A 24,689-nucleotide genomic window follows, 5' to 3' on the forward strand; every position below is an offset into this window, starting at 1 on the left:
CACCCTGACCCTGAGAGCAGTATCAAAGAATGTGCCATTACTTTACCACTCTGTCATTTTGTCAATGTCAGCTTGAATAATGACTGCTATCTTGCATCAAATGCAGTCTACCCTGAAGTTCATTCACCATTAAGATTGTGTCTGCAAGGAGAGTGCAAGCTCAGCTATGAAATCCCAGCCCAAGGAGGACGTTTGTTTTGTTGTTCATGCAGTACTGCACCCAGCTGTACATCAGCTCCTGTGACACACTCTCAGCTGAAGAGCTGCCTTGCCAAACTTTTAGGTACCCACAGCCCATTCCCATGCCTGTTTTAATCATGGTCAGGCACTTCCACTGGGTTTGATTAAAAATCTAAGGATGGGTGCACTCAGACAAAAAATCCATTATAACACTGTCCTATTTCTGGCAATGGCCAGCAGGAGATGCCTACATGGAAAGTACAAAAACATGGCAAGGATATAGTGATATTTCCTCTGAGTACTCTGCCAGGCTCCAGCACTTTCTATCACACAGACATCCTGAAGTAGGTGAACCTGTTTTGTGTAATAGCCAGCAGTAGCTCACTCCTCCAGTAATTTGTCCAGTCAACTTTTAAACACAGGTAATCTCTTACTGTCCACAGCATCCTGAGGTAAAGAGATCAGCAGCATAATTATATGTTGTGAGCTCTCTTTGCTTTGAATTGTGATTGACACAAGTCGGGTGCTATGGCTGGAACAAAATGGCTGCTGGAACAAAAATGTTCCACCTGTGTGAAAAGCTTGATCACTTGGGAATGAGTGTGTTTGTGCTCCTGTCATTTAATTTCAAATGTCACAGGTCAATGTTCTGCATTATAACCAATGATGGAACTCAATTTGATGCATTGTTGTGAGAACTATTTAACTACAGGATAGGCATATCATACCTGTCTATCACATCAAGATGGAAAGCCAGTTTGAATAAATTAACCATGATTTGAACCATCCGTTTCAGACTCAACAACCAGGGCTGAGCTGACTGTGTTTTATTCCTTCAATGTGCTGAACTTTGTCTGTAATGATTCTAAAATGGTGTCTGTCAGCCACAGCTTGCTTTATGATAGTTATTTCACCTACAATTTCATCTTACTTTGCCAAGGGTTTTCTCATATTCTTTCAGCTTGAACCCTGATAAAGCATCTTCTGACATCCTTACGTGCTGAACAGACAAAATGAGATTGCACAAGCACAAACAAACCAAACTGACTGTCATTATTGAGTAGTCCTCAGACATACACAGCTTGGGTAAAGTCATATTAGCTGTAAAAAGCTTGAATTCCTAGGAAATCTCATAGGAGACAGAATTATCAACACCTAAGGTCATTCTGAATCATTCAACAAATTGAGTCAGGCAGCCTTCAAGCAGGTACAACCTTTGTTACTCAGAGTAGCAAAATCTATCTCGTCTTCCCCATGTTACTAATGTAAAAGAGCTCTTTCCCCTCCAGCTGCCTAGTGTCTCCTTTCCTTGTAATGATTTTTCATTTAGTGGAGTTTGTGGTCACACAAATCTGAGTTCCAAATGAGTCTTATGAAATGGCTATGTACAGTCAACATCCAATGTTACATACCAGCAGAGCTATCCCAAGACCATTATAGAATACCTGTGACCCTGACAGGGTGCTTCAGACTAGAGCCTTACTGCAGACTTGGGGGTGAGGTAAGAAAATAACCATGAGGATTTGTAGGTTGGATTGCCTTGGATGGACAACTTTCCTGCTCCTGACCAGCCTCATCCAGCTACATCCATCTCTACAAAGTGCAAAAGCTCTTGGAAGGTACATCAAAGGGTCTGCCTGGGTACATCCAAGTGGTTCAGTTCCCTGGAATCTTGTTCATGACACCTAATAAAAACAACCCCCTCTCTAAAAGATGTGTGCTGTGACTTCAGAAAACAATTTCCCAAAGCTGAGGGAAAGCACAAACTTCCCTGAGCATGGGAAAAATGTTTATACACACATAGATACATACACAGACACACATGCATAGCATGAAAACATGTATGTGTATCTGTAAGGAAAGCTTTAAGGGGAGTTTACAAAGGCCTAAACCCTGTGGTTTCATAAGAAAAAGATCAGAACAATTTTTGGCCAAACAGACATTTTTAGTTCAGCATTGACATGAAGGTAGCAATTAGCCCTAGAATAGCAAAGTAAAGCAAGGACATGAAGCAGAAATGCAAATCAGTATAAATTTTAAGATAGGAAGTACAGAAAAAGGAAAGGAGAAGATAAAGGTGGCAAGGAAAGATCCAAATTATTGAACAGGAAAGACTTCTCTAGGCTAATTAGGAAAACCAGAAATGTCAGCGATGTCATGGGCCAACCATGTGGAGACAGAAAAAATGTGAATAATGATTTAGAGTCGGTAGAAATATTCAATAAATATGTTTGCTCTGAGTTTGGAAGGAAAGAAGGGGATGTGTTTATATCACACAAGGATGTCGAAATATTTTCCACTCTACTAGCAACCAAGAAGGAAGTTAAGCAATTTCTTCTAGGGATAAACACATTTTATATGAACAGGATCTGCAAAGTTGCAGCCAAGACTCTTCCTAGAACTGGCTGAGGGAATTTCTGACCCCTTGACATCAGTCTTGAATAACTCCTGTAGCACTAGGGAAATTCCAGAGGAGTAGGGGAGCTCTCATTATGTGCCAGTATTAGAAAAGAGAAAGTGGTCTGACCCCGGCAGCTCTAGAGTGGCAAGTCTGACATAATCTCATCACAATAATGGAAAAACTAATACAGGAGTCAATCAAAACAGAATTAATGCATGGGAACATAATTAGGGCCAGTTAACATAGACTAATAGAAAATAGGACTTGTCAAACACTCTTTGATGAGATAAAAAGTTGGGATGATAAAGGTGACTATGTGAATATAATATATTTAGACTTTTATAAAGCTTCGACTTTGCAGCTCATGACAGTTTGATTAAAAAATTAGTGTGATGCAATGTCCATGAAGTGCTCCCTAAATGGATTAGGAAGTGCTAAGTGATCTGCTAAAAAGTAGTTGTTTATGAGGCATCAAGGGCAGGTGGGGGTGTTTCTGAGGAGGCAGGGTCTGTAGGAGTTGGTAGGAATCCTAGCATGACTGTGTCTTGTCATCCATAATCTGGGAGGAAAAGCAAAATTGCTGGTAATGAAGCTATTGGCTGAGACAAAGATGGTCAGTTCTTACAAGGACAGGACACAGACTCAGAGCTGAAGGGAGTGCCCTCCCACAGGAAGAAGGGAAGTTGTGGTCTTGGTGCTGTCACTAGAAAGCAGACAATTGGGAAAAATATTAGGAGTTTGTAAGGGGAAAGCAATTTCCCCTTTTGATGGCAGATTTATTGTGTGATATTTGGATAGACAAACAAGATACAAGATATAATGAGTAGAAGCAAGAATAGGAGTAGGGAAGGTGTTTTAACTTTGAGAATGATCAATCAAAATGCACCTGGAATGCTGCACACAAAAATCACCCCAGGGTAGAAGAGATTAAATGTCCCTTTCTTGTGAGCTTAGGGCCAGGCATGGGAGAATGCAGTGAGTGACTCTTTTTGGCACTTTTTCTCTCCAAGCAGGACTGTGAGTTTTCTGAATTTCTGTCTCCAGCAGGAGGACACGAATTGTGTTTACTTTCCTTATTACCTACTGAAGCAGGTGGCCTGAGTCTTGCCCTCAACCTCCTTAGATTACTGACAGCAAGATCAAGAGGCATGTTGCAGCAGCACGTACACTCCTTAGCGAGGATAAGTTGGTAAAGATCTTCAGGAGCTGTTCAATACTGTAAGAAAGACATTGCAGGGACTGTCTCAAGGACCTCAAGACAATTTCAAGCTTGGAAATATACCCCACTTTTTATTTCTAGACATGACTGAGAAAACACAAAAGAGTGATGTATAACATTCTGTCTTCTGATGCCCTCCATCACAGTATATTCCCTCAGAAAACGTATTTTAACCAACTGTAAGTTATTGACATTAACTCAGAATGGATATTTAATTGAACACTCTGCATTTTTTACTATGCTTGTCTAGGAGAAGATTCCTGGACCCCTGTGATTGGAATCCACTCAGCCTTCTGGTCCCTTTTTCAGCTGTATGCTTCAGCAATGGTGAATGAGGTTTCCATCCATGTAGGAAAACAAGGAAAAAGGAAAAAAAGAAGAAAGAGAGGAGGAAGGACCAGCGGGAAGAAAGAAAAGATGGATCAAAGGATGGATTATAAGCTCTTTTAAAAATAGATCAGATATGACAAAGAGCAGAACATTCAGAGTCCTTTAAACCATGTTCAGCTGGGTCATATTCACTTGTGGTGTGGCACAAGACACAATTTACCACGTGGCTCAGCTCCCCAAGTGAGTATTGTATCTTCCTTTTCCAATTAGATGCCAAGTAAGTAAATCTGGGATGCTCAAGGGCATGAGAAGTGCTTACAGTCTCACCCCTTCCCTGGAGCATTTTTTTTTTGGGGGGGGTGGGTGGTTCTATTTGGGAGTGATGTTTTCTGTTGTTGTTGTGTAGCCTATGTGAAATTCATTGGTGGGTCTTGTTTGGGTCCTGGGGAGTTATTTGTCTGCATACCACACACAAAGTTCTACACTCAGAGTCTGCAAAATGCAGTTTTTGTTGATAATAGCAAGCCTGAATGTACAAAGTTTAACATTCCTGAGCTGCCCTTCCAGCTTTTCCCATGGAGATCCACAGACAGGGAGGAAAAAATACCTCATGTAGGTGTCAGTAACCTGAATCCAGGTGCCTGCATGCAGCCATACCATGCCAATTTAATTTCTCTGGGAACCACCACTCCATTCAGCTGTCTACCCATAGACAAATAGTGTCATCTGAGATACTTCAGAATATCTTGACCTTCTAAAAATGGGCTTACAAATGCAGTGCAGTGCTTCTTTCTGGGTCAGAAGGAAGCCCAAAGGGATCCCACAGGTCCCAAGTGGGTCTAAACCTTCTAATATTGTCCATGTAACTGGGAGTGGGGTGGGATTTCTTTCCCACCACAGATGTCCATGCACCCAGCAGACACCCACACAGCAGACAAAAATGTCTAAACAGCTAAGTAGAGAGTGATTCAGCTGACCAAAGGTCAGTGTCTAAGTCAGGGTTGGAGAAATAGCTCTCTGGACTCCCACAGGAGCCTGGGTACCCAGTTCCTGAGTACATCAGAGACTTGAACGTCTCAAGATGGAGTTTTACTTATCCTTTATGTTACCCATGGCTTATAGCCTCCCTGAATAGCACAATCACAGACTCATTTAGGCTGGAAAAGACCTCAAAGACCATCAACTGAAACCATTAACCCAGCACTGCCAGCTCCACCACTAAACCATGCCCACAAGTACTATATTTACTCATCTTTATAAAACCTGCAGGGATGGTGGCTCTACCTCTGCCCTGGGCAACCTGTTCCAGTGATTGGACACTCCTTTAGATGGAGACATTTTTCCTAATATCCAGCCTAAACCTGGTCTGGCAGAACTTCCAGTAAAGTTCTGAGAAAAGACGTCATTCTCTCTTGTTCTGTCATTCGTTACCTGGGAGATGGAGCTGGCTCCCACCTGGCTACAACCTTCTTCCAGATAGTTGTAGAGAGCAATAAGAGCCTCTTTTTCTCTAGGCTGAGCACACTCAGACATTTCTCACAGGACTTGTGCTCCTGATCCTTCATTTCCCTTGTTGATGCCTTCTTCATTCTCATGTGCAAGCCACTGACCACACCAGTGGCCACACCAGTGATGTTGAAAGCCTTCTGAAGGCAAGCATGGCCCCACCCACAGTAGGATTCTCCAGGGAAAGCCTCTCTCCTGCCTGCAAGCCTGCAAGGCCACCACTACCCTTGTGGATGCAGGACTCAAGATCCTGGATGTGCAAGGTGCCACAGGTCACTGTGCCTCCCTGCTTGCTCAGCCCCCTGATGGCTCCCTTGCTCTGGACACTGGGAAGACTGTGGAAGTTAGTGCTCCAGCTTTGCTGCACACAACAGGAATAAGAGAGAACAGCTGTCAGAGCACACCCATGACACTTTCCTGTGTAATCTTGGGAGGGGAGGCACTAAATACCATTCATACCTTAAGAAAAAAGGTCAGGGATGGGGGGGAGGCAGAGAGGGAGGAGTGCCTGAAGGAGAAGCAGCAACAAATAGATATTCATCCCTTCTCAACAGAGGTCTTAAGCACTTTATTTACCTCTGGTGCAGAGGCACAGGAGCCGGAGAGGTACCACACCTCTTCAGACTGGGACTGAGTATTTTAATGCATGTGAACAGCATGCTGACTTCATTAAAGCATTCGATTAACACCAGAGAGGTACCACTTCAGCAGCTGCATTTATCACTAGGACTATGGCATATTTAAAGAGAGTGATTTGGTAGGCCCTTAGCATACTCAGAATAGATGAACCTACTTTGGAGGGAATAAAAAAAAAGACGTAGCTTTTAATAGACCTGTAAGTGCGCAATGAATATTTATTGTGTCCATCCTTCCAGCAGGGGCTTGATGAGGTAGGGAGCAGAAGTGGGACAAGATCCCTCAGCAGTGCCTGCCCCTGTCCATGGGTGTGTGTTGGTGTCAGTGCATGAGGGCTGGCACACCAGACTCCCACCAGAGCATGATATATGGTGATATTGTTGCTTGTGGCTAGGAAACCCTCTGTACTCAGAGAGGCAGTCATCTCCAGCACATGATCCAGATCCCAGGGGACTGTGGATCCAGAGGCATCTCCCCAGGGTCATGCAGAGATGAGCATGGCCCTGGTGTGGTCACCTCAGCAAGGAGCCTGCATGTGGATGACGTGACTGCAGGCACAAGCAGCCCTGCAGGGCTCAGTGCCCTGGGTCCAGCCCTCATCACATCTGGGTCAGATCAGAGACCCCGTGTTCCACTCCCAAAGGTGTCCAACAGCAGGTAACTGGATGAGACTGGAAGAATAAAGCAATCTTACTGCCCCAATCATCAGCAGTTTGAGAACCAGAGGCATCCCACACCAGTGATGATATATTGGTGGTGAATGATTCTCCACAGAACCATTCTTCCACAAATTTGTTCCTTCCTTCTGTTTCATTCCCCTTCTTCATCTCTCCCCAAGCTCACCACCACTCTGCAAAACAATGATCACTTTCTATTTATTTTTTACATATATTTTTTATGCCTTTGTTTGGGAACCTTCAAATTAATGGTCCTAAAAATAAGTGATTACCGAAAGGAGACTGAAAGAAGGGGGGAAGGGGAGAAAGAGTGCTAGAGGCAAGAAGTTGCCTTTTGGGAACCAGAGAAGCCAGGGCAGATGATCTGAGAACCAGTTTAACAGCTGGGACTGTGATTAGAGTGTGCATCTGTACGTGAAGTTGTGAGTTTACTGGAAACGAGGGCAGTGGTGGTTTAACTAGAAAGTCCCTAATAGAGGAGAAATAACTAGGACCATATTTCCAAAAAGAACATTTTTAAAAAGCCTCCTTAGGGAAAGTGGAGATGGAAGGGCACTTCACTTGAAAAACACCAAAAAACAAAAACAAACAAACAAAAAACTACATGGAAATTTTCATTAATCTCTGTGGACTGTTAGGTCAAATTAGGATAAGAAATCTGATCATGGAAGTGTGAAACAGAGGGACTTTAGCCAACTCTAAGGGCAAATCTCAGTGCAGCTTGAATGTTGAAGATTTCTGCCAAGGGTTTCTGCATGTACATGTCACTGTAACAAACACAACTTTTAACTGGTCTCTCTCTCTCTTTTTTTTTTTTTTTTTTAATTTATATGCATTGCTATAGATGTAATTTTCTGTAGTTCTCCCTGCCTCTTTCTCTAATATCCATGACCTTTAATAAGCAGGACTTACGGTTTGACAGCAAAGACTGCTGAAAAACACAAGAAAATCCTGGCTGGATTAAATTTTTAGTCCATTTCCATCCACTGCTTACACTCGAGTGTACGTGGATCATAAACTAAAGATGGCAATTTGGGAGGCAATTTTCTTGAATTGCAGGTATAGCAGGATGCAGGGGAAAGTAATGGCAGGATCAGGCAGTTAGACATGGTATAAACATTTAAGCTATGGGTTAGATTTAATGGATTTTTATTCATTCCCTTTCTTTCTCTCCCTCTCTCTCTCTCTTTTAATAAATATCCACGAATGAGAGGAACAAAAAAAACAAAAACAAAACAAAACAAAAGAACAGGGAGGAAAATAGATTAACACCTTACCGATAAAGGGCTTTGCAGCTCTCAGTGGATTTTGTTTGCTGCCATTGAAAGAAACCTCTCACTGAAGCACCTGCAGGTGTGTGGGCAAGAGCTCCCACAGTTGCTGCAGCAAGGTCACCTCACTTCCCATGGAAAAGAGGCACCCTGTGGGTAAGTGATGCACCAGGAAGGTGCTGGGCTGTGCCATTACTGTAGCTCTTCTGGCCTGGCTGGACTTTGCGAATCAGGACTTTTCCTCATGTTTCACACTTCAAAAGGAAACAGAACAGACAGCACTTTTTGTGTATTTAATAAGGATTATGTGGCATCTGGATTCTCCTGCTGAGGATGTATTATTAATACGGGTCTTGCAAGCAATAGTGAGTGTGCATTCATTGAAAATCACATCCCTAAATTCTCATTGTGGCTTTGGAGATCTCTTCCCTGGAGCAGGAAGTCAAATATTTCAGAATGCCCACAGAATAATAGGGTTTCAGCCTCACTTGAGTTTGCTGACTGACTGCCAGCTCAGCACACAGTCCCAAAGCTACTGAGGCCATGGGTGACTCCACCATGTAGACACCTGGGGATGGGGAAGAGCAGTGCCCCTCTGTCTGCTGGAGAGGCTGGGGACATGCCAGACAGGATGCCAAGCTTGCCCTGACCATGTTGGGGAAACATGGGAATGAAATTCAACATCACTCAGAGCATCTCCAAGTGCTCTGACCCAGCAGTGCATCTCTTGAGTAGTTTCCATTTGTACTGGGGGGAAAAGAGTACCCGGGTGCCACAGACTTGGGATTTCTTATGGGATATTGCCCTGCTCACCTTTATCAGCCATTTCTGCAAATCTCAAATGCTGTGAATGCGACCTGAATTCAAAACAGATGCAATTGTCCAGAAACTGGGATTTCCTTATGGGAACAACACTATGTCCAAGGTGTGTGCAGTATTTCAAGAGACAGTTGGACTTTTTGGCAGCTCTCCAGAGGAGAACAGTGAAAACAATGTAAGAAAAGATCAAAGACGCCAGGACCTTTCAGTCTTGAAAAGAGAAGCCCAAGATACGAGCATAGCTTTTAAATGTTTAAAAAGCTGCTTCAAATAAGAAAGGAATTGTCTATCAACACCAGGAATGGGACAAGTTCTGGTGTAGGAAGGAGGTTCAGATTAGATGTTAGGAGATCTCTAAGACTAGGAATAATAAAACACTAGGATAAGCTGTGTGGGGGAGAGGCAAAGTCTTAATTTCTTGAGACATCTACGAAGATGTTAAACATACACCTGCCTAGGATGGGAGGAATCCTGCCTTGTGGCAGGAATGAACACTTGGTCTTTCCTAACTCTGTCTTTTCCTGGCATTTGACTTCTGCAGTAGACAGAGAAAGTGTGCCTTCCTAAAATAAATGCTTTTGGCTAGGGAATGGTGTTATTTCTGGCAGTCCTTTCCCTCAGATGATTTTGCCACAGCAACTATTTTCATGTATCAGATCCTTCTCTTCCATCAGGAATTGCCTGATTTGACCTGGCCTGAGGGCAGAGATCACATGATGGCTTAGCTCACTGGCAGTGACCCCCGGAAGCCTCTGGGTGCTGGATGCTCACAGTCACCTGGTTCCAGTCCTGCAGAAGGCAATGATGACAATTAGTGCAAGCAGAACCAGGCCTGCATTATGCTATGGGGGACTACTGCTCAACCCAAAGCTGTGACATTACAGACACAAGCCTACCTGAGCTATCTTCCTTCATTCAACACAGCAGGCACAGAAATCTTCACAGTTCAGGCCTGGAGATGAGGCCAAGGGTAGTGATGGGTGATGCTGTTGTGCCTGGTGCTGGAGCCTCCAGCCAAGCCCCAGGCACCCCAGGCTGCATCCTGAGCCCCAGGCATTCAAAAGGCACTCAGGACCCTTTCAGTGACAGATACCCCAGCAAACTGCTGGCCACTGACAACATTTATTTGGTGTTCTCTGTTTGGGCACAGAACAGAAGTGGCTGGAACTGAGAGGGAGATGGGAGAAGGCGTGAGCAGCCCAGAGGGAATCATACATTGCACAGGGACAGGGAGGTTGGTGTGCTCGAGTGCACAAAGCATTCCATATGCAAACACTAATTTACTGGGTCAGCAGGCACACACGGCAGGATACCTGTACACCCCAGAAATACACACAGAAACACATGCACACTCACCCCAAGCATACAGAAACAGTCATTACATTTGTACACACAGAGACAATGCCTGGGAGCTGGCCAAGAACACACACGAGTCACAGTTGTATTTGCAGGCAGAATTTAGCTGCACACATACGCACATGGATATTACTCATTTGCAGACTCTGTCACCACGTACCCTGAGACTTTTTCCACTGCCCTACACTTGCTGGCTGTCTCTGAAAGACCCTCACATACTACCAACACAGATAATTCTCTGCAGAGCCAGGCATAGGAAGCTTGCCCCATTTTCCAAATCACATCCCAGCAAAATTCCCACATGGGTGTACAAGCCTGCAGCATTAATAGCTTTTAAAAAAATCTTAATGTGTCATTCTGATAAAAGTTGCAGCTGAAGAGCCAGGTAACTCCCAGGTGAATTGTACATGGACCAGATTGAATTCTGCCCATGTGCAAGTCCAATGTGAGAGGGTGAACAGGATGGAGATAGCCAAAGCTCTAGCATTGCTGAGCAATTCGATTCCCTCCTGGGGCTCCCTGGCTCAGCTGGAAAGTTTTCTGTATTGACATGAGCACCATTTATTTTGGCTGCACGAAGTTGTCTCCAATAGCCCCATGGATCCAGCTGTGCCAGGCGAGGAACTGCACTCACAACCTTGTGCTCCTGCTGGGTACCAGTGTCACAGCCTCTCCTGGCAGTGATGGCAGGGGACAGTCCAGGGGATGGGGTCAGGCTGTCCCAGGGGTGTACTGTGGAGGGATTGATTGGCACAAAGTTGGATTTTATCCTCTTTCATGCAAGTCCTGCATCATTAGCTGCACAACATCCAGCCTACATGAGGCAAAGCCAAATAGCAATTTGCCACTGCAGCTCCCCTTGGTTTCCAATCAGGCCATTTACCTGGGATCCAGAGCCTGTGTTTAAGTGCCTCACTTCAGAAACCCCTGCTTGCAGTGCTCTGCTGAAGCACTTCCATCACAGAAATTTCTGCAACCTGCAGTCTCAGCAGTGAGACCGAGAGCTAAATGAGTCACAAAGGCTCAATTTCCCTGCTGCACTCCTGAGGAATAACATTTGCTTATCAACCCCTACCTGGGGCTTTTTAAGGATTAGTTACTAATGTGGCTGGGCTAGGGATAGGATGCAAAGCTGTTGTAAGCCAACCTGCTCCCTTCCTCTCAGAGAAGTTTGCTTTTCAATATGACATGGTATTTCTTTTGGCTGTTGGTTTGCTTTTAGTTTTTAATTTTGCTCATTACAGCTCTATAGAAGCCCTTGGCACTTCTATTTCAATAAGGAGCACCCAGTCCAGGTGGGTTTGACTTTGCTGCCATGACTTCTGCCGAGCAAGACACTTTGGTTCCTCGGGGCTGGCTGTCAGTATGGCTTCTTTCGCTGGTGCTAAAGTCAATCTCAAACTTATATGAGAAATAAACCTGTCAAGACAGGAGAAAACCAACAAAAAACAATCAGTGTTTGTTGAAAGGGAGAAAATCTGAATGTCATAACATGAATTCCCACCTTGTAGCCTGGTGTCACAAGACACAGGAAGCTGTATGAAAAATAACTAAGGAATTATTCTGTGAGGGGGATATGTTTGGCAAAAACATCTCCTTTACAAAATATCCCCTGCTCTGGGATGCTAGCTATGTCTGACATGCAGATGCAGAGGCTGATCAGCTGTGCCGTTTGTTACTGTCCTGGGGAGTGGAGATGTGGAATATTGCTTCAGAGGAAGGATATTGAAGCAACAATAAAATTCCCCACTCTGTCTGGCTTTGGATGAACACGCCAGCACGTGATAATCCTCTAAGGGCCCAGAAAAGCTGCAGGAGCTCTCCTGAGCCAATCACACAGGGATGGTGGACACTGCAATTGCAAAGGTAGAGGTCAGTGGCTCAGAATGCAGATGGACATCAGTGACAAGCTCAGTTCTCTGAGCTAGAAGGCTTCTTGTTTTGGCAGTAAGCCATGCACAGCATCTGCCCTAAGCCACAGTTCACAGAATCATAGAATCACTAAGGTCAAAAAAGGTCATCGAGATCAAGCCCAACCTTTGACCAAATACCACCATTCCCACTAAATCATATCATGATCTGCCGTGTCGACTCATTTTCTGAGCACTTCCAGGGGTGGTGAATCCACAGCTTCCCTGGGCAGTCTGTTTCAAAGGTAAACCAATTTTTCAGTGAAGAAATTTTCCCTAGTGTTCAGCACTACAGTTTACCAAATAATCCTGGGACATCCTACTGTCCCCCACCACACAGTACTCTTCTGCAGCAGTTCTCTGCCAAGACTTACTTCTCATGGTGCAGGTGACACAGTACATCCTTCTTCCAGTGAGGTGTCAGAGACCTTGAGTGACCTTCTCTAGGCTGAGCTTCCAGTTGAGTCCTTAAAAGCAAGTGCTAAGTATGGGCTGCAAACTTTTGGCACTGTGGATGCCTTGATGTGGTTGTGGTGGGGGTGTCTTCCAACCAGCACTAGCCTGTGGGAAATTCCTGCTACAGGTATGTAATCTGAGGAGAAATGCTGCACTCTCTATGTGGAGCTTGCTTTGTAACAAAATCATCTTCATTCTGCTCTGAGCTGATAGGGTCAGCACTGCCTATAGCTGGCCTGCCTGTGAGCTCTTATTTTGCAGACATTCAGTCCCTGCAAGGATCAGAGCCCCACGAGTAGACAGGGCCCCTGTTTCCTCCCCCTTCTCCATGCTTTGATACCTTTGCTGGACGACCATTAAGCTATTGGAGATGATCCAGCAGTTCAGAGCCAAATCAAAGGCAACAGTTCCAGACTGAAGCTTTGCCATCTCCCAGCATAACAGGCTGCCTGCAGGCAAGTTCAAACAAAATGCTGCTACGGTGCCAATCTTTCAGTACAGGTACAAAGAGGACATCATGGTTCAATACAGACATATCACACCCTGACATACAAATAATGGGTTGGCGACATGAAGGAACAAGCCTAAATAAATCTTCTGGAGAGAAAAATCAAGCTTATTTGGACAAGGAAGCTGCTTCCAACTTTCTGAGAAACTTTGCAGGAGGATGTGCTGGGCTCCCTGGGAAGGAGGAAGCCTTCAGGAGATGAATCTGTGTGGCTGTGAACAAAGACAGAGGTGTGATTCACTTGTCTACATCTATTAAACAATGCAAGAGCTAAGAAGTGAAGAGTCCATTTAAATGTGTCCAGTTTGATCAAAGCTAAGTATGTCCATGCAAAACAGCAGGAACACAGGGACTTAGACCCAATGGCCAAATATCTCTGGCCAGATTTTGCCTCTGAGGATGAGTGGGTGCAGCTCTGATGAGGGTGTTGTTCTGTCCTCTTTTCCTCAGCTGGAGGACATTTAAAGCCACTACTGGAGCTTAAGTTGTTTGGGAATGATTCTGGAGGACTCTGCAGGAGAAAGCTGAGTTTTTTTTCTCTATGAGAAAGATATTTTTCTCTTGCCCAAGTACCTCCACTATTGCTCTGCCAGCGGAAGTATCCCAGGGCAGACCACTTCAGGGAGATGGGCTAGAAAGAAGCATGACCTCCAGTATTATCTCACAGCTCAGAGGAATGTAGGGGACTTCACTCTTGGCAGGTCCCTTCTGGGTGACTCTTTCTCTTTCTACTGTTTTCTTCCACTGCTGTTTGTCTGTCTCATCTATGTAGCCTGAGAGTCAGGCGAAGAAAGAGCTATCAAGCATTGTGCATACAAGCAGAAGCCAAAACGCAGGTTTGTATTCTAACTGCGTTCTTTTGAGAAGCAGGGTTCTTAAAAATAAGTAAGTAGATAGATAGATAGATAGATAGATAGATAGATAGATAGATAGATAGATATTAGATAGAGAGATAGATAGATAGATAGATAGATAGATAGATAGATAGATATTAGATAGAGAGATAGATAGATAGATAGATATTAGATAGATAGATAGATAGATAGATAGATAGATAGATATTAGATAGAGAGATAGATAGATAGATAGATATTAGATAGATAGATAGATAGATAGATAGATAGACAGATAGATATTATTCACCAAAAAAAACAAAACAAGCAAATATGCCAACAAACAACAACAAAAAAAACCCCAACCGAACATAAAAATTAAAAAGAACAAAACAAAACAAACCCACAACAACAACAAAACCCAAGGAAAAAAACACAAAAAATAACAAACCCAGAAAAAGATCCCCCATAATAGCTAGTTAAGCTCACAGGTACATATCTGAGCACTCCCAGCTGCACCGATCAATCCACATGCCAAGCACAAGCAACTGAGACAGATAAAGAGCACATGCTGTGGATCAGAGATTATATAGTGGACAAAGTGCTCAGGAGACCCTTAACCTGCTAGATAATAAGAGATTTCACCTTGTTCTTTAACAGACATTGGTATCCAGGATGGGAAACTGATGTGCTTAGAAGAGAGAAAGCACAATATCAGGGACAACACCCGAGCTTGCTGTACTGAAGGCATTTGCACTGCAACAGCAAACAGGGAGAGCTATTGATAGCAGCCAGTGTCTGATGGGAAGCTAAATTAACAGTTCCTGGGATATCACAGATCCTAAAGATGAAGTGGGAGAACCTGTAAGGTTTTGGTACTGGAACTGATGGGAGACAATTTCCTAAACCCTCTTGCATGGTTGTCCAGCCTTGGGGTGGGCACAGCTTTCTCTACAGTGTAAGCTGCGTGTGGGAGAGAGGAGAGTGCTGCGTTTCCCTACTGCATCCACTCAAGACATGGTTTAGATGCTTGTTCTGCTCCTTCCTGTCACAAAGTCTGCCAGGTTGCTATTTTCGCAGTGAAGCTTATCAAAGGATTGCTCCCTCTAAGCTCAACACCCTTCTTCCCCAATGCAGGAGCTGCCTCACACCTTTCTGGTCATGCAGAGCACACACCGTCAGGTCAGCAAGGGTTTCCAAACTGAGCTGGGTCTTCTTGGGAACTTATACCTGTCTCCCCTCTCATGACAGCAGACATGGAGCCAGACTGGTGGCATACATTTTGTCAGAATCCCAGTGCCTCCAAGGGATAATTTGCACGGTCCTGATGACATTGCCATGTTCAAAGGGCTGCCTGCTCACCCCATCCCTGCTTCTACATCCTTGACTCCAGCAATGCCTTAATGAGCCATAACAGCACCTCTGCTGCAAGGGCTGAGCAGTGACATGCAGCTACATGGGCTACTTCATCCCTGTGGTGGCATTTATCCTCTCTGGGGACCGTGCTGGATCAGTGGCAGAGGTCTGTGTATGGCTGTGAGGCTGTCAGTGAGGACAGACTGGACTTGGCAGTGCTGGGTTAATGGCTGGACTCGATGATCTCAGACATCTTTTCCAGCTTTACAATTCTATGATTGAAGAGGTATTTCAGCATCTGTTAAACCCCAGAAATGTTGTCATTGCCTAAGGCTGACAGAGTGAAACAGGCCTCCACACACAATGCAGGTTGCACAGTATCACACAAACGAAGCTGCATTGTGGGATGATAAAGCTTTGCCATCCCAGATGACAAACACCATCAGTGGCTGCTTAATAGGTAATAAGGGATTGGCACAGTCCCAGGGCAGATGTAACATGGCTGCAAAATATGTATACGTGTGACTTCCCATAAATCCACTTCTGACATGAGGACCTTTGTCAGCTGCATTGTAAATAATTAGCTGGACGTGTCTTTATTTCTTTTTGCAGTACCACCATCGTTAGGACAAAAACTGAGGCACCTCCTTGTGGTGCCATGGATTGTGTGTCCAGAAGGGGCAGGTGATGGGTCAGAGAGCATAACCCCTCACTGCAACCTGTCCAGACATCCTGTAATGAGTCTGGCAGTTTGTGCTCAGCTAAGAAACCTAGCCCATCATATCTGAAAAAATCCCTAGAAGGTTAACGCAATATAACGCTTGGCAGCTTGTTCCTGGTAAAAATGAGGTTTTATTTGGAGAAATTTATGATTAAAGTGAATAAAGAACAGTCATCTTTCCAAATATAAACTGAAGGTAGTCTCTGATTTATTTCTCATGATGCATTTGGTCATGTTCTGTTGTCTTTGCAAATCTGTATTTTTATTGCATTGAGATGTTTCTCAGGTTTGGGTTACATTTCTAATAAATATCCGATGCCATGTTGATTTCCTGTATCATATTTCATTAGTCTTAGGGAGGAATGGAGCACCATTTTTATAAAAAACAGCAGTCTTAAAAGGAATTTTTAACACGGGGCTTGTCTGCCTTTAGCAAGTGATAGCTGGCTCTCTAACAGTGCTGGTATTGTTAAAAGCATTAGAACCTGCTTTTGCATGGACTTGGTTATCTCAGGATAAAGGTGCCTTATGCTGGTATAACCATTTCCACGTGTGAAGAGGAATAATTTCAAAACTGTAAATCAAGGCTTTTAGTGGCATAACTTTAACTGGTAAAAATCACACTGCTAATAGAGACATGTCTCAAATAAGGAAAGAAACCTCAGCATGGAGAAAGAAATTCCTATTGTGGATGGCAGATGTGTAGAAAAAAGATTTTTAGGATCGTTTTTACCATCCTGCATCAATATCATACTGGAGTACATTGGTCTGCTTTGGTCATCACAGGGAATAAAGATATTCTGCCTCAGGACTGGGTAATGTGGCAGCAAAGCAAAACGGATTAATTCACTCTGAGTGCTGGGGTATCAATGTGGGCTCAGGACCAGGTGCCCCATGTTTGTCTCAGGCACATCTTCCCAAAGATGTACCCCAATGCATTTCCCACCCCACCTCTGCCCAGATAATCCTGCAAAGTCTGAAATTCATCTCTTGTAGCAAAACACTCACACAGAAGAGGAATCTTCCAGGGCTCCTCAAAAAGACCATTGACATTGGAGGGACAGGACAATGTGTGATGGGAAAGATATAATGGGAAAAGGTGATGGCAGCCCCACAGTGGGACAATTCCCTGCAGGGTATGCTCAGCTCAAGTTCTGAGCCTGTGTTTCTCTCAGCACTGTGCATCTCCCGCATTGCACTACAATAAGAAACTGAAACCTTTGTTATTCAAATATCCTCCCCATGATGAACTACATTATCCTTCATATTTTCAAGGATCTCTCTCTCAGACCTATCTCTTATTTCATTAATGCAGTTGCTGGAGATGAAATCCCTTCTTCCTTAATTGATCTGCTCCAACCATCCTTGTTACTCTTCATGAAAGAGGCAGACAATAATCCTAATATCCTCCCTTTTTTTTAGTCGCCATTGCTTAACAAGAAGAGCCTTGAAATCACTGTCCCTTATTTCCCAGACCTAGCCAGCCGATAGGAAATAATTAACTCCTATCTGTGCTGACAGAGTGGTGGCTGGTGTGTAGCCAGTTTCAGGTAGTTTGTTATTCCTGCTTTATCGCCTGCTGCAGAAGGAAGGCTGCAAGATTATTGAGCAAAGCTTTGCCTGCATGTTTATCACTACAAGTCTGAAGAAACAGTGTTAAATAATGATTTAATTTTATTTCATAATTTTCTTAAATAAAGGGTATTGTTTGGTCTCAGTGATGCAAATGGCAAATCTTCTTGGACTCATTTCATTTTACAAACAAGACTGTCTTCACTGCAGCCTGTGCTGTAGCAGATGATCACACAGAGATCATCCCAGGAGATGCAGAAACCTGGGATCTGCTCAACAGCAGCAGCAGAGCTGGAATTGTGTGAGCTGCCCAAACAGCTCAGGTTGGGGATGAGGCAACAGGACATTGGAATTTAACCAAGCTTGCAATCAGCTGCTGCATGAAAGCAGCTTTGTCTGATTATCCCAAAGGTCCCCTTAGCTCAGCATCCCAGAGCAGCCAACAGCAGACGACAAGAGCAGAGCGGGAGCAGGAGCCAGCATATCTAATCAATATTTATCCCTGCCCTGTGTTTTGCATCTTGAGACTTTCTGCTGTAAGTTTGGCTTTCATTGTTGCCTCCAGCAGCCTTTTTGAACTCATTAAAGCCTTTATCACCTACAACAAGGACTTCCCAACTGTATTAGGTGCTTGTTTTGAATCTGCCACCTGCTAATTTCACTCATTGCACCCTGTACTTGTGTTGGAAACGACAATGAACCACTTCTCCCAGTGCTCAGTCCCCCTGCCACTCAGGATTTATTATTTTCCTTCCCTCCAGCTGTGTCTGAGAAATAATGTTGTAAAATCTCTGCTAAGGCAAGAATGCATTAATCTCTAACTTGATTAATTACTGAAGGATCATTTCCTCCCTATGATACATGTAAACCCCCAAACTTCTTGAATCAGAAGTACGCTCAAGGTGTTCAGTGTCACATTCATCATCTCCATGAGCATCAGTGTTGACAGAGGCAGATGTGGCTGCACAGACAACCTCCTTACAGTACTGAGAGACCCATGGTCAAACCTCTGCCTGACTGGGCAGGGTGTGTAAGCAATCCAGCAGCAGTAAAACATCTCAGTTTTGGGAAGATGTCCCATGGTGACACCTCTGCTTCTCAGTTTCATCCCTGCCTCTTCATAGAGGTACCCCTGACACCTCAGCTGTCATGCAAAAGTGTTTGCGAACTGGAAACTCTCCTCAGACCTGTAGAAAAGCTCAGTTAGGGTAGGGATTGATCCCACAGAAGAAAAGATTGCTTTGCAAAAACACCTCCATTTTCAATGGGCCCTACACATAGGATCACAGAACAGTTTGGGTTGGAGAATTCTTTATGATCATCTTATTCCAAATCCCTTGTCATGGTCATACCTTCCACTAGATCAGGTTGCTCAGAGTTCCATCCAGCCTGACCATGAACACTTCCAGGGATGAGGCATCCAGAACTCTTTTGGGTAACCTGTTCCAGTGCCTCAACATATTTTCCCATCTTCCCACCATTAAACCCAGCCTGAAACTGGATCCACAGCCCTTTCTTTGGCATGGCTGAAGAATCTCCATGTGGGAAGCTGTTGTCCATCCCCATCTTCTACAGGCCATGATAAAGAATTTCACACTCCATGATTGTCAAAATGAGACCATCCAGTGACATAAAATTCACTTTGACAGGGGAAAGGAGCATGATGACAGTATAGCAGTTGTAAGCCTATTGCTTGACGACACAGAGAAACAGCTGTGTCATGTCATGGGGACAATTCCCCTTTTACCTCTGCTCTGACTTCTTTGCACAGCTTGTCTTTCCATCCTCTGTCATTTTCCAGCTTAGCAGCTCCTCTGCCTGGTGATCACCCAAAAAGTCTTTAAAGTACGACACAATGGCAAAGGAGGTGATAGAACAATCAAGTAGGGACCAGAAAGACACCCTAGGCTGGGAGCAGATGGCTTGCAGTAATTTCCCTTTAGGACTCATCTTGGAAGTGGATCTCTTCTTCCCCATGCTGAGTTTGCAGAGGGACCTTGGGTCTTCCTTTGCTTTTCTCTCTGGCTACCAGACAAACATAAACACTGACCCTCAGGGTCTGTGAAGTACCAAAGCCAAGCCCTGGTGCAGGACTCAGGCTTCTTGGAGGATGAAAAGGAGCCTTTTGAAAGCACAAAGCCATGAGGTGCTCTGCAGTTTTAAAAGGTGAGTCAGGAACTGTGTGGACCTCTTTCTCTTCTTGGGTGCTGAATGCACCTCTGGACTTTGGTGCCTGTATGATCCCCATGCACAGCAGCAGGAACTGGTACCAGTCCTGCTGGCAAGAGGATGGAGTGGCTGAAACAGAAAGGAAACACCTGGCAAGGTTCCCATTCACCAAAAAACAGAGAAGAGCTCCAGGCTGTCCTGTAGTGATCAGCGCACACCTTGAGGCATAACCAGCCAAACTGAGCACAGCAGAGAGATGAGATGAGTGCAGCCTTCAGAGATGGAACAAGGACACGGCTGGTTTGATCTCCAGAGGATACTGGATCCCTCCTCAGCTCAATCCCTAAAATACAGGCCACAACTTCCCTATTAAGGAAGCAGCATCTTTCCTACCAATTTCCAAGATCAGAAATTTTCCCAGGCTTGGGTGGCTGCTGGTGACCCATGGAGAACTGCTTAAGCAGCACACCCCAGAGGTGGTGCCTGATCCTGCCAGATCCCACAATTTGGATGCAGTGAGCACTCCACTGTCCCCTGGGCTATTTGGAGATGCTCTGTCTCTCCAGCAGGGAGGAGGGAGGAGCAGAGCATTTCCAACTGCAGCCAAGAAAGCTAATGGATACATTTCTTTTCCCAAGGCAAGCAAATTATTTCTTCTCCCAGCTGACCCCTCGACCACAAAAAACACCATAAACCAGCAAGAGTGTGTAAAAAATAAACACAGGCACACATCAGCCTTCTGGATTCCCGTCCCCTGAGCCAGAGGAGCTCAGGCCGCGGACAGAAGGAATGTAGTGTTGTATTGGGAATCATAGAGTTGGGATCAGGGACAGGAACATTTTATAACTGGCCTCTGGACCCCATTGAGGAGCAGAGGGAAGGAAGAAGCATGTGAGTGATGACTACTCATACTACAAAAGGGGGAAAATTTGAATCTCATCTGCATGTTTTTCAAGGATTAGGATTTGCAGCATAAACTGCTTGCTCTGCTACTTTGACTCTTGCTGTATTGGCTTCTCCGGCCAAGTTTACATCAGGGCTGTCCTGATCAACCAGGAGCCCTGCAAAGGAGTTACAGCACAAGGGGCTAGATTCATGCTGCAGGTTCTCAAGAATCTGTAGAGAAGCATGCTATGAATGTAAGCATCTTTTCACCTCTCCCTGTCACCTTGCAGCCTGCCAAGCTGGAGAGAAAGGAAGACAGAGAGAAGGCAGTCTTCCACACTGTGAGAGGAGCATGAAGAGATGCCAGGGTCTGAATGTAGAAGTCTAATATAAGCTTAGACATTTCTATTCACACTAGATGAGACATCCTGCACTGAGACTGAAGACCAGCAAAATTTTTATCAAGACATAGGGATATAGTTGGCTTAGCTCACTACCAGCTGGGTTTGGAACTGCCATCTCAGCAATGGACTGTGACTGCTGTTGTTGCTTCACCCAAGGGTTTTGCTTCATCAGACTGGGAGGAGGGAGTGCCACATGGTTTAAACCTCAACTGGTACAAAAAAATAAGAATGTCAAACTAACCAGCTTCAGAGTGGGAAGGGGATAAGTCTCCTCACCTCTGCTCCTGGACTCCCAGAATAATCCACCCCAGAAATTTTACAGGGATTGAGACAACACAGGAATACTTCCCTTACATCTGCCCTCAGTAAGTCCCCACCAGCATTTACAACTTCCCTGCTTTCTGAGGATGCATTTTGCAACGGAGGACTGGAGTTGCTCTTAGAAAGTAATTCCACCAGCAGACAGCATTACTGGCCTCCGAAAGGATGAGCAGTGCAAGCTGATTGTGGCAGAATCTCCGCCAGCAGCACCAAGACACCTCCACAGCCCTCAGTAAGTGGCACTGAGTCCTTCCCATCTGCTGTGAGAAACCTGGGCTCCTGCTATTGCAGAGAACTGACAGGCAAAGCTGCTGACTGTCTTCTGGCTGTCTCAGCTCTCTTACAGCTTGAGGAGTAAAGCAATCCTTCAGTGCTCAGATTCCATACCCTGACAGTAAGAGCTTTTCTTAAAAAACCCCAGAAACCTCTTTATAGAAAATAATATTGCTTGTGGCTGGTGGTCATGATGGACAGCAGCAGCAACATGAGGGGAAAAAAAATTCTGAGAAACAGAAACAAGAAACAGCAGAAATAATTCCCTGAAACAAGTAACCTATATTTTTCCTCACCACTACATCACTAATTGTACCTCTTTAATGCATTGATTTTTTTTTTTTTCAAAAGAACCAGAAAAGATCAACAAAAGCAACAGGTTCGTTTGAAGACGCAGCTCAGCTAGCAGGTAAAAGGAATTAAAGTCAGGCATAATGCAAATGTCATGGTGGTTTATTTGCTTTTCCTTTTGTGAAACACTGCTGTCTCCAGCAGCAGCAACAGCCCCAGAGCCATCCAGCACCAGGTCCCTCCTCCAGCTCCTGGCCCTCCTGGGTACCAGCAGATCCTCTAGCCAAGTCCAGCAGTAGTTGTGACACTGGGTGGTGTGTTTGCTGCCTGCTCTGTCAGGCTGTCACTGCAGCCTCCCTTTCTGTTTCTAAGTCCTGGGTGAGCCCAGGTGATGGCTCAGACCAGAAATGTCAGAATGCAAATGCTGGCATAAAAGAAGCTATTTCCAATACAAGTGGTCAGCTTGCAGTAAGCAATTCTGTGTGCCTTGCTACCGTTCAATATCACTTTCCTATTCTCAAGCGTTTAGCTCCAATACTCACTTTGATTTAGAATAGGGTTCTAAAATCAGCTAAGGGTTTTTAAATCAGTTAAGGGGTTTTTTATTAGTTAAGGGCTTTTAAATCAGCTAGCCAGAACTTCCATGAAGCTGAAGGTGTTGAGTCCCCGGTCACCTACACTTGTTATGTACAGCACCTTCCAAGGATATTTTGAAATATTTAAAGCTTTTCTTTGTTCCAAAAGCAAAGTGCCAAAGGGCAGAGAGCTGGCTGTAGAATCCAGACTGGCCTGCAGAAAATGCTCGCAGAGCAAGAAGCTAAACCCAGGTTTATGAAACGTGCTTAGAAGGAGCTCAGCAGCGTAAATCCCAGTGCTAACAGAGCAGCTCTGAGTCGATTGCAAATAACACACTCTTACTGTCCAGCCACAGTGAAATTCCACTGAGCTTCGGCAGAGGGTAATTCCGGTGTCAGATATTTTCATGAGACCCTACTTGACATTTTGCCTGGAAATCCTGTGGCATATTTTGATATTCCATGACACACTGTGTTAACCGCACGGATTTCCTCCACTGCTTTGATGGACACTGCTACCCACTCAGGCAGAAAGGAGAGTGTCTGGATGAGCCCTTCCCTCTGGCTCCCCCCCCACCACCAGCACACAAAGCATCAGGCTATTGAAATTACGTTGCTAGATCCAAAATCCCCTGGGAGAAATAACCACTGTTCTGGAGCCTGCACGGCTGCATCCTCCCAGACAGATGCATTTGCAGTTTGCAAGGCAAGGCAGACACTGAATACAATGCTTCTGATGAGGCTTTTCCAGAGTGGGGGGAACAGTTTTGTATTGTTTTTGCCATCACCTCACTTGTCACTGCCTGGCTTAAAGTGCTGGTGTTGCTGAAGATTAAGAATGTAGGGCCAGCCCAGGAGGCCTCAGGTGACAGCTGACACCTCTTGCCTGGTCAGGACTCTCCAGAGCTGAGTCCCCACATGTAAGATCTCAGCTGGACAGACACATCTGGAGAACTCATCCATGTGTTGGGGGAGACCTCCCTGGAGGAAAGCCTGCATCCCAGATGCAGCTGCTGTGCTGGGGCCCACCACACTTTGTCACCTGCCAAGACACGGGGACTCGGCACATGAATCAGGAGGACAGGGCTCTGGATAAGGGAAGGAGACTGCTGCAGCAGGGCTTGCAGAGAAGGTTTAGCACAGAGCACAGATCAGGAGAGATTCAGATGATGGTCTGGGCCCAGGTGTCATGTCCTGTCTCCTTGTCATCCTCCCATCTATCCTGCACATTTTGGGCTGGCCACCAGCTGGTACCACTTGCATGTGCAGCTCCATGCCCACCTACTTCTACCCTATAGTAAGACCAGTGCCAAGTGAAGCTGAGACCACAGCAAGGGTCTCAGGTCCCTCAGCAGCAGCTGTTATCCTGCTCCCCACACTGGGTAGGGTGAAGCAATAAACCTCCAGGCAGGTTGCAGTTGTCTGTCACCTTCAGAGTCAGCCACAAACAAGGGACATGTCTGTGTGAGCCAGGAGAGCACTGGAGAGGTTTTGGATTTTTACAGCATCAGGGCTGCAGTAGTCCAGACAGCTGGAGAGACACTTCCCAGTGGAGATGACAGCTAATCTCTGGGATTTATCAGATGGGCATCATTTCTGGTATGCTGAAGGCATTTTGGGAAAAATACCCAAGACACATACAAGGAACTGTTATCATGTGTAACTATGGATGAGACTTTAAATCTAAAAATACACACATTACTTACCCATTCCTGTGTCTCTTTCACAATCCTTTGTGCTCCCTTATAACAGGCAGCTTCTTTGCCCTCTGGGCAAGAGGCTGTTCCTCATGTGGCCCAAAAACACTTCAATATCCTGATGACTGGTTCAGACCCATTTGCTGATGCACCGGGAGCCTGAGCCTCTTCAGGGAGTGAAGGGAGGGAAGACACACCACATTCTCCATGCCAGCACAATAAATCTTGGCAAATCAGTGAGGAAGGTGGACCAGGCATCACCAGAGGCAGCAGAGGGAGAGGCAGAGGGCAGAATCCCAGAGGCAAGAGACAGAGAATGTGTT

The sequence above is a fragment of the Pseudopodoces humilis genome, chromosome 4 (assembly GCF_049639895.1).
Source record: "Pseudopodoces humilis isolate 2021_Gansu_Grassland_sample_001 chromosome 4, ASM4963989v1, whole genome shotgun sequence".
NCBI classification, from domain to species: Eukaryota; Metazoa; Chordata; class Aves; order Passeriformes; family Paridae; genus Pseudopodoces; species Pseudopodoces humilis.